This window comes from Triticum aestivum, chromosome 6D, assembly GCF_018294505.1.
Source record: "Triticum aestivum cultivar Chinese Spring chromosome 6D, IWGSC CS RefSeq v2.1, whole genome shotgun sequence".
NCBI lineage: Eukaryota > Viridiplantae > Streptophyta > Magnoliopsida > Poales > Poaceae > Triticum > Triticum aestivum.
Window position 1 is genome coordinate 168,583,496 of NC_057811.1, and position 10,103 is coordinate 168,593,598.

Below are 10,103 nucleotides of genomic sequence, written 5' to 3' on the forward strand. Positions count from 1 at the left end.
ATCATCACAAAAGTTTTATTCCGCTTGGACTCCGTTTGGTATTCCTTTTCTGCGAAACTCTAAAACAAGGAAAAAACATAAATTGGCACTGGGCTCTAGGTTAATAGGTTAGTCCCAAAAATCATATAAAATAGCATATTAATGCATATGAAACATCCAAAACAGATAATATAATAGCATGGAACAATCAAAAATTATAGATACGTTGGAGACGTATCAAATCACAACATACATACTATCAAAATATCGAACACATATAAAATTCACATGATTACTTGCAACAAGATTTCTCCCGTGACCTCAAGAACAAAAGTAACTACTCACAAGTGATAAACATGTTCATCATCAGAGGGGTATTAACTAGCATAAAGGATCTGAACATATAATCTTCCACCAAATAAACCATATAGTAATCAACTACAAGATGTAATCAACACTACTAGTCACCCACAAGTACCAATCTATAGTTCTAGTACAAAGATTGAACACAAGAGATGAACTAGGGTTTGAGAGGAGATGGTGATGTTGAAGATGTTGATGGAGATTGCCCTCCCCAAGATGGGAGAGTTGTTGGTGATGATGATGATGATGATGATTTCCCCCTCCGGGAGGGAAGTTCCCCGGGCGGAATCGCTCCGCCGGAGGACAAAAGTGCTCCTGCCCAAGTTCCGCCTCGAGACGGCGGCGCTTCATCCTGAAAGTCCTTTCTCTATTTTTCTAGGTCAAAATGACTTATATACCATAAGATGGGCACTGGAGGTGGGCTGGGCTGAGCACAACCCACCAGGGCGCGCCTGGGGGGCCTGGCGCGCTCTGGTGTCTTGTGCTCACCAGGTTGTCCCCCTCCGGTAGTTATTTGCTCCAGTATTTCTTATTTATTCCATAAAAATTCCTCGTGAAGTTTCAGCTCATTTGGAGTTGTGCAGAATAGGTAGCCTGACGTTGCTTTTTCAGGTCCAGATTTCTAGCTGCCGGAATTTTCCCTCTTTTGTGTGAACCTCGCATATTATGAGAGAAAAGGTATTAGAATTACTCCAAAAAGCATTATAATGCATAAAAACATTATAAATAACAGTATGTAAACATGATGCAAAATTGACATATCAATGAGGCAGGGAGGAGGCGGACGGATGAGGCAGGGAGGAGGAGTACGGACGAGGCAGGGAGGGAGGAGGCCAGATGAGGTAGGAAGGAGGAGGACGGACGAGGCAGGGAGGGAGGTGGGAGGGAGGAGGCCAGATGAGGCAGGGAGAGGGAGGTGGAAAGAGGGAGGAAGGGGATTAGGAGAGGGACGAGGAGGGGAGGGAGGTGGAAGGAGGAGGGATGGAGGAACTGCCTCGGTGGAGGGGAGAAGGAGCATCGGCGACGGCGGGCGACGACGATGGTCGGGGAGGGGCGAAAGTCGGCGGCGGCGGACGACGGGGTGCGGGGGAGAGTGAGAGTGGAGTGGACAGGGGAGAGTGAGGGGCGACCAGTGGAGAAGATAGAACGGGTTTAGCAGTAGCGTGTGTTAGGGGAAAGCGCTACTGCTAAACACCAAAGCAGTAGCGCGTTTTCAGCAAGAGCGCTACTACTATACTTAGTCTGGCGGCAACGGTGTGACAATTATAGTAGTAGCACTTTTTTTCTTGACGCGCTACTGTTATGTAGATAGCAGTAGCGCCCTTTGTGAGCACGCGCTACTGCTAAGTAGCAGCAGCGCCTGTTTTTATCCAGCGCTACTGATAAGATTCTGTGTGTAAGGTTTTCCCTAGTAGTGTCTGAGTACAGACATAATTAAAAAAGTTTGCCTTAAGAAGGCTAGCAAAACAACAACAACTAGATCGAAAATGCGCAAGCCTCCTGCCTGGGGCCTCCTATCTACTCCTGGTTGTCGATTGTAACATCTCAAAATTCCAAATTTTAGAATGTTATATTAAATAAATAATTAGGGTTGTTTGCTTGGATGTTGTGTGATTTGTGTGGAATTGACTGGAATTCGAAACTTAAAAAAATTCTGAGAGGAAACAAAAGGACTTCCCAAAATTTTCCATTTGAATCCCCATTCAGTTTTGAGTTCGAATCCTTTCAAAACCCTCTGATAAACAAATAAAATGAGAGGAGGAAAATGACACTCCAAAATTAGAGACAATGTTTTGTTTGACATTCAAATTTGAAGATAGAAACTATTTGCAATTTATTTGAATTCCAAATTCCTTTTCATTTTGGAGTTATTGCAAAAAAATGATTATTTAAAGTTCTTTATTTGGTCTCGAAAATATGTTCATGAGTTAGGAAATTTTATTCTGAAAATTTTGATATATAATATGCTTATGGAAATGTTTTATTTTATCTTCCTTATTCCGTTTATCTTTTTTGTTTTTATTTAAACAAAAAACTGGATGTGCGGCCCATAACTAACTGTCGCCCACATGCGCAACATAGTAGCAGCAGGCCGGCCCGTATTGTTTTTTTTCGTTAGGATTTGCAGAAAAATATATATATATATATAACTTATTTTCAGCAAAAAAATATTTCAGAAAAAAATAAAAATGCACGGCACACACTGTGCACGCGTGGGGCGGCCGACGATGCCTTTTTAGGCTCATGCGGTTCCCTCCCTTTTATTTTTTTGTCTACGTTTAGTCCCGCATTGCCTAGCCTTTGATCTCAAAGCCTCCCTTCCACCTATAAATATAGACCCAATGTGCGTCCAAAAATCATCACACTTGGGTTAAATCAATATTTTGATTTGAACAGCTTCACAAAAATAAATATTATTTTTTCTCTCCGGCGGGAATTCTGGAAGTCATCTCCTCTATGAAGTTGTCTCTTCTCTGCATTCTGAAGATACTCTCTTCGTATTTTCCTTTATATCATGTAGTGTATTATTTCTAGACTAGTTTACCGTAGAATAGTTAGATTATCAATTAGTCTCTGTATTTACACATTAGTCCTAGAATTCTTCTAGTCGTAGCTCTTTTTCTTCCGTAAAACAATCTGACCCTGATTTTTCAAATAGCATAACTTTTTACTGGTTTATCCAAATTAGAGGAAACCAGCGCCTAGAGTTTCGTCTTGATTCCACCTATCCAGCACATCAATTTTTTGAAATTTTCATATTTCAATTTTTTTCCAGATTCATATTCAAACTTTTTTTTATCATATCTTCTTGTTCCTAACTCTGTTTTCGACGAATCCAATTACGTCAGATTCGTATCGAAGGAATCTTTTGGTTCGTACCATTAGTGTTATCTTTTCAACATATAATTTTGATCATACCCAGATTACTTATTAGTCACAAAAAATGTTCACACACTATTTTAAGCTGATTCAATGCCATATTGAATCACTTGTATTTGTGATTGATTCTTTTTCGTACATGTTCATACTGACTTCCTATATCCAATAGCATCGTTAGTTTCAACCTTCGAACCTTTGAAATTTGAGCGATTCATATTTGTATTTGAACATTCATTTGATCGTATCTTGCAAACTATAACACCTTTCAGTTGACCCCTTTTACACGTAAATACTTGTGCCGTATACTTTATGTTCATATCCACCATGCTCCAATTCAAATACTTTTGAGTTTCCGAATTATGATTCAATTCATGCTTCAATTCGCTATAACTTGCGTCCTAGTGTTTCGTTTCAATTGATTCTTTTGTAAATAGATTCTTATGCCTATATGCTATCTGTCTAGCAACATTCAAGTTGTTCTCCTTATACTTTGGATCATCTTCCATAGTGTCTTCAACCTAAGCTTATATAGCGATAGTTCATCATCCTTTAACTCTTTTGAGTTGATTCTTTCACCTTTCACCTTACAGCGTCATAAAAACTTGTTTTATATATTATACTTTTTTTGTTGTTGATCTGTTGCACTACGCCATATTTTGTTCTTGTGTTTATTTGGATTCTTATATATGGCATGGTTATTTCTTGAATGATAATTGCTTACAATAGATTTCTCGAAGTGTGACGAGTAGAATTATTAGGAACTGTGAGAGCGATAAACTTCATCAACCATACATGCAAGTTCACCTTGACCATGTTATTCATACCTATGTTTTATTGCATTTAGTGTCACCAGTCATAATCCCTCCAGTAGTGATATTGACTTCTTGTCGTTGAGTAGAATGCATGAGGTAGGAACCATCTCCCTGTTATCAAGCTGGGGATGTTATATAGTTCTTAATGCTACGCTATAGTAGACAGGGTTTGGTATGAGTGCTCGAAAGTGGTGTGAGAAGGAGGAATCTACGTCAATGACGACAACTTCATGATGGCATTTGCAAGGACTGCTTCTTCAAGACCTCAAGACTTCAAGACTCGAGACAAGATTTCAATACACACTACTGGGTGGACTGGTTGTGAGGCACCCTGGAGTACCCAGTGGATGCCTAGTGAGATGGATTTGGACAGTACTCATGAGGACAGTTCCACCCAGACTCAAAGAGATGGAAGAATACTTCATTCCTAGAAGCTTACATGTGCAACCGCAAGTCACTATGGGCTCTGGCTTGGTTGACCCTAGTTATGACACATGGTTGGGACGGTACTAGCAGATGTAGAACTACGGTATGATTGGATGAGCACTGGATAGTGGTCAGAGGAACTCTTAAGAAGACCATGTTTCGGTCGTATTGTTCTAAAACACCCTGAAGTGCGAGAACGTAAAAAGAGGGATTGAATCTTGCGGGCAAAGTGCACAACACTCTGCAGAGTTAAAACCTAATCGATTAGTCGTGTCCCCGGTTATGGACAATTTGAGCCTCTAGACTTGGATCTATCTCGGAACTCTCGACACCAGACTGATAACTTAATTGTGGGAAACTTATGATGATTTGGGCTATGAGACATCAGTTGGCGAAACCATCTCATAGTAGAAAACTCTGTAGTGAAGGTTCCTGGACTATTCTTTGTTGTAGGGAAAATAAAGGCCGCTTTTACGCAAACAAAACTCAGATACAGAGCCACAAAGCCATATTGCATATAGAATAATTTATCATCTGTTTTCTCTTGTTGTGATCTTGCGGTACATTCAATGTACTGCCTACACGGCTGCAATGTCTCATGTCGCAGATATTTTTTCGGTGAGTAAGAGTGACGATACAGGGTTACGGTCCACACTCAACTTGTCGATGGCGTTTATGGGACTCGACACCTGTTTGTTTGTTTTCCCTGAGACTTATGAGATATACATCAGTTTTACGTTATTTAAACTTGTGATTGCACTTTGATATATACATTGATGAACTGTGTGTGCCAGCATACTGATCCAGGGATGGCACAGATACACAAAGGCTTGACCGTTTGAGGCCGGGTCGCTACAGATATGGTATCATAGCACATGTTCACTATAGGGCATGACCCTAGAAACTGGAAAGCCCCTAGGACAGGATACCTCTAAAACTTTATTTTGAAAAAGATCCTTTACTTCTCATCTTTTCTGATTTTACCAAATAATCCCTCTTACCTCAAATAGTTAGAATATACCCCTTTTGACCACATGGAGGATCAACTGAAGCCACTCCAAGAAGGACAAGATATCGGACAACCGATGGCCACTTTGGAGTAAAGAGGATTTCACCATGCATTAGAAGAGTTGAAGCTACAACCGTTGAAGACTCCGAAGACTTGAAGAAATTGAAAACTGTGAAGAATTACAAGATTTAAGTGACCTTTTAGAAGACCAAACCCCTGATATATACACACGTTAGATGCGATGATTCGTGAGCTGTCAGTTGTGTGTGTTTTTCCCGAAAGCCACAAGATAAAACCTATTTAAAAAAACTATATTGTTTGTATTGTGTGTATCTTTCTCTACTCTCTCGTATCTCATCCCAAAACCCTAGGACCCAATAGATGGTGAATGAAGATGAACATGTGTTTTCGAGATCAATGACATAGTTGGAGGTAGCACAGTGGATACGAAACATGGAAGATCTTATGAAGGAGCGCCGTATTGAAGGAGAGTGTATGGTTCCATACACCCTATGACAACTCACAAAAGGTGCTGCAACATGGCGAGAGATACATCAAGCTATACAAGGATGGAATGGAGAAAATGCTTGGGAAGAATTCAAGACGATTCTACTGAGGTCTCGTTTTATCCCGAAGCCATGTGGCGATAAATTGAAAAAGCCTTGTGCATGCAAGATCTGTGGAGAAATAGGACACACCCAGGAAGAACACAAGGATGGATACCCTCATTGTGAAGAACATCATCCAGAGGAAAATGCCCCACTAGGCAGGTGACTTGTTTCTTGTGTGAAGGAATTACTCATTACCTAGCTCAGTGCCAAATTTACCCCAAGGTACAAGAAATTACCAAGCAGCAGAAGGAAGCCATGAAAGAATCCCTCGGGGAAATTTTAGAAGAACTTGTGATAAAGGAAGTTGTTGAGGACCCCGATGGGGAAGGCCTAAATAGATTTTACGCCCATGCCTGCTATTCATGTGGAGACGAAGGACATTTTTCACTGTATTGCACGAAGGAAAGCCAAGAGTATCTGAGAGACTTCCTGACAGAAGAAGTAGAGTATGATCCAAGGAAATAGAAGGATTTATCGGAACGAAGAAGACCAAGAAGAGAAAGAGAATGAACCCCTCGGATAACCCAGTTTCTGTAAAGAAGGATAAGAGCCATATTACATGTGTTTGAGTGCAAGACCGCTGGAAATTATGCCAATGTTTGTCCAAAAAAGAAGCAAAGAACCCAAGGAGCCTACAAAATCACTAAGAAGCCCTGAGACTTGTCAGAAATCATTTGTTTTCGCTGCAAGGAAGCAAGACATATGTTGCTAAATGTCCCGACAAGATGAAAGCTGGAGCGGAGTAGCTGAAAATTTTGGTATCAGTAATAAGTGTAGTAGGAAACACTTCTATTTACATGAGATGTGGAGTTTAGTTATGTAATGGGAGTCTCAGATATTGTAATGAATTCATGAATAAATAAAATTAATGTACCATGGTTTCATATGTTGAATTGTATGAGATGTTACTCTAGGAACAAAGATTTTTGACCATTTCCGAGGATACGAGAAATATGGTACATGGATGAATTTGTGCATTTCAAGGGTGGTAGTACTACCCTATGAGAACACTTGACAAATGGAAAGGAAAATGTATTCCACAGAGTGGAGTTTGGACAGAATAATTTTGAGTTTTATTTTAATATATGTTGGTTACCCCAAGAGTATGAAGGAATGAAGTACTATTGGATTTAAAGGAGGTGTAATGTTAGAATATGGAACAATAGCAACACCAAGGATGAGTTGAAACTACACAAGAGTTGAAGTGGGTCCATAACCCACAGGCCCAGGAGTTTATAAGGATCAAGCTCTACCTTGTTGAAGGAAGAAATATGGAAGAAATCATGCTTTGATCATGCAGACGTTTCTTAGGAGGATACGAAAACCCGAGAGTTATGAAGAAATGATAGATGTTTTGTTCAACTTACAGAATCAATGGATTTACCCGAACCCAGCTTGAGGACAAGAGAGATTTCCGCAAGGTTTGTGAGGATGCCCAAGTGTTAGAATACGTGATTCACTGTGTGTGGATGAAGTAATGATTCAAGTATGGGATGGATTGGCCCCCATACCGAAGACTTCTGTCATGAACTATCATATGTTGATGAAAAAAGAGAGCCTTGAAAACCTTCGAAGAGTGTTGAAATGACAAGCCAAAAACCTTATAATGGTAGGACGATGGAACCCTGTACAGGCAACCGTTGCCAAACGTAGGTTATATGGTGAGATTCAACCCAGACCCATTTCCTGTAGGAGAAACCCGTAATTGTTGACCACCATGAAATATTTTGACAGTTGTTTAGTATTAGCGACAGACCTGTCAGCTAAGAAGACCCAGTCTCGGAAGAACTTTACAATAATGAAAGGCCACAAGATTCTGATGAAAAAGTTAAGCCCTACCGGAAGAGCCTCAGTGAAGGAGTTAACCCAGAGAATATGAGAAGACCGACACCGTCAACCCAAAGGATGGTTTACATGAGTTTTGTTGGAACCGTAACCATGCTTCTATGGGTGGTAGCACCCCAGACCTTTGTGACAAACAATGGATTTTCAAGAAGACCCTCCAAACCTAACTTTCTTTCTAGCCTCTTCAAATCTCGAGGATGAGATTCATTTTAAGGGTGGTAGTTTGTAACATCCCAAAATTCCAAATTTTGGAATATTATATTAAACAAATAATTAGGGTTGTTTGCTTGGATGTTGTGTGATTGTTTGTGTGAAATTGACTAGAATTCGAAACTTAAAAAAAAATACTAAGAGGGAATAAAAGGACTTTCCCAAAATTTACCATTTGAATCCACATTCAGTTTTGAGTTTGAATCCTTTCAACCCTCTGATAAACAAATAAAATGAGAGGAGGAAAATGACACTCCAAAATCAGAGACAATTTTTTGTTTGAGATTCAAATTTGAAGACAGAAACTATTTGCAATTTATTTGAAATCCAAATTCCTTTTCATTTTGGAGTTATTGCAAAAAAAATATTTTTAAAAGTATTTTATTTGGTCATGAAAATATGTACATGATTTAGGAAATTTTATTATAAATTTTTTGATATGTAATATGCATATCGAATTTTTTATTTTATTTTCCTTATTCCGTTTATCTTTTCTGTTTTTATTTAAACAAAAAACTGTATGTGCAGCCCATAATTAACTTTCGCCCATGTGCGCAGCATAGTAGCAGCAGGCTGGATGTATTTTTTATTTTATATTTATGTTCGTTAGGATTTGCAGAAAAATATATATGTATATTATTTATTTTCAGGAAAAAAATATTTCAGAAAAAAGTGCGGCGCGCACTGTGCACGCGCAGGGCGGCCGACGACGCCTTTTTAGGCTCAAGCGATTCCCTCCCTTTTATTTATTCGTCTATGTTTAGTCCCACATTGCCTATCCTTTGATATCTAAGCCTCCCTTCCATCTATAAATATAGACCCAATATACACCAAAAATCATCCAACTCGGGTTAAATTAATATTTTAATTTGACTAGCTTCACAAAAATAAATATTATTTTTTCTCTCCGGCGGGAATTCTGGAAGTCGTCTCCTCTATGAAGTTGTCTCTTCTCTGCGTTCTGAAAGTACTCTATTCGTATTTTCCTTTACTCCCTGCAGTGTATTATTTCTAAACTAGTATATGGTAGAATAATTAGATTATCAATTAGTCTCTGTATTTACACATTAGCCTTAGAATTCTTCTAGCCGTAGCTCTTTTTTCCGTAAAACAGCTTGACCCTGGTTTTTCAAATAGTAACTTTTTACTGATTTATCTAAATTAGAGAAAACCAGCCTAGAGTTTTGTCTTCATTCCACCTATCCATCGCATCAATTTTTTGAAATTTTGAAATTTTGTTTCTTTTTTTTAGATTCATAATCAAACTTCTTTTGATCAAATCTTTGTGTCCGTACCTTTGTTTTCGACGAATCCAATTACGTCGGATTCGTATCGAAGTAATCTTTTCGTTCACACCATTAGTGTTATCTTTTCAACACATAATTTTGATCATACTCAGATTACTTATTAGTCACAAAAAATGTTCACACTATTTTAAGTTGATTCAATGCCATATTAAATCACTTGTATTTTTGATCCGTTATTCCGAATCTATTGATTCTTTTTCCTACATGTTCATATTGACTTCCTACATCCAATATCATCGTTAGTTTTAACATTTAAACCTTTGAAGTTTGAGCGATTCAAATTTGTATTTGAACATTCATTTGATCGTATCTTGCAAACCGCAACACCTTTTCAATTGATCCCTTTTACACCTAAACGCCTATGCTATATACTTTATGTTCATATCCACCGTGCTCCAATTCAAATACTTTTGAGTTTCCGAATTCCGATTCAGTTCATGCTTCAATTCGCTATAACTTGCATTGTACTGCTTTGTTTCAATTGATTCTTTTGTAAATAGATTCTTATGCCTATATGCTATCTGCCAAGCAACATTCAAGTTGTCCTCCTTATACTTTGGATCATCTTCCATAGTGTCTTCAACCTAAGCTTATATAGCGATAGTTCATCATCCTTTAACTCTTTTGAGTTGATTCTTTCACCTTTCACCATACAGCGCCA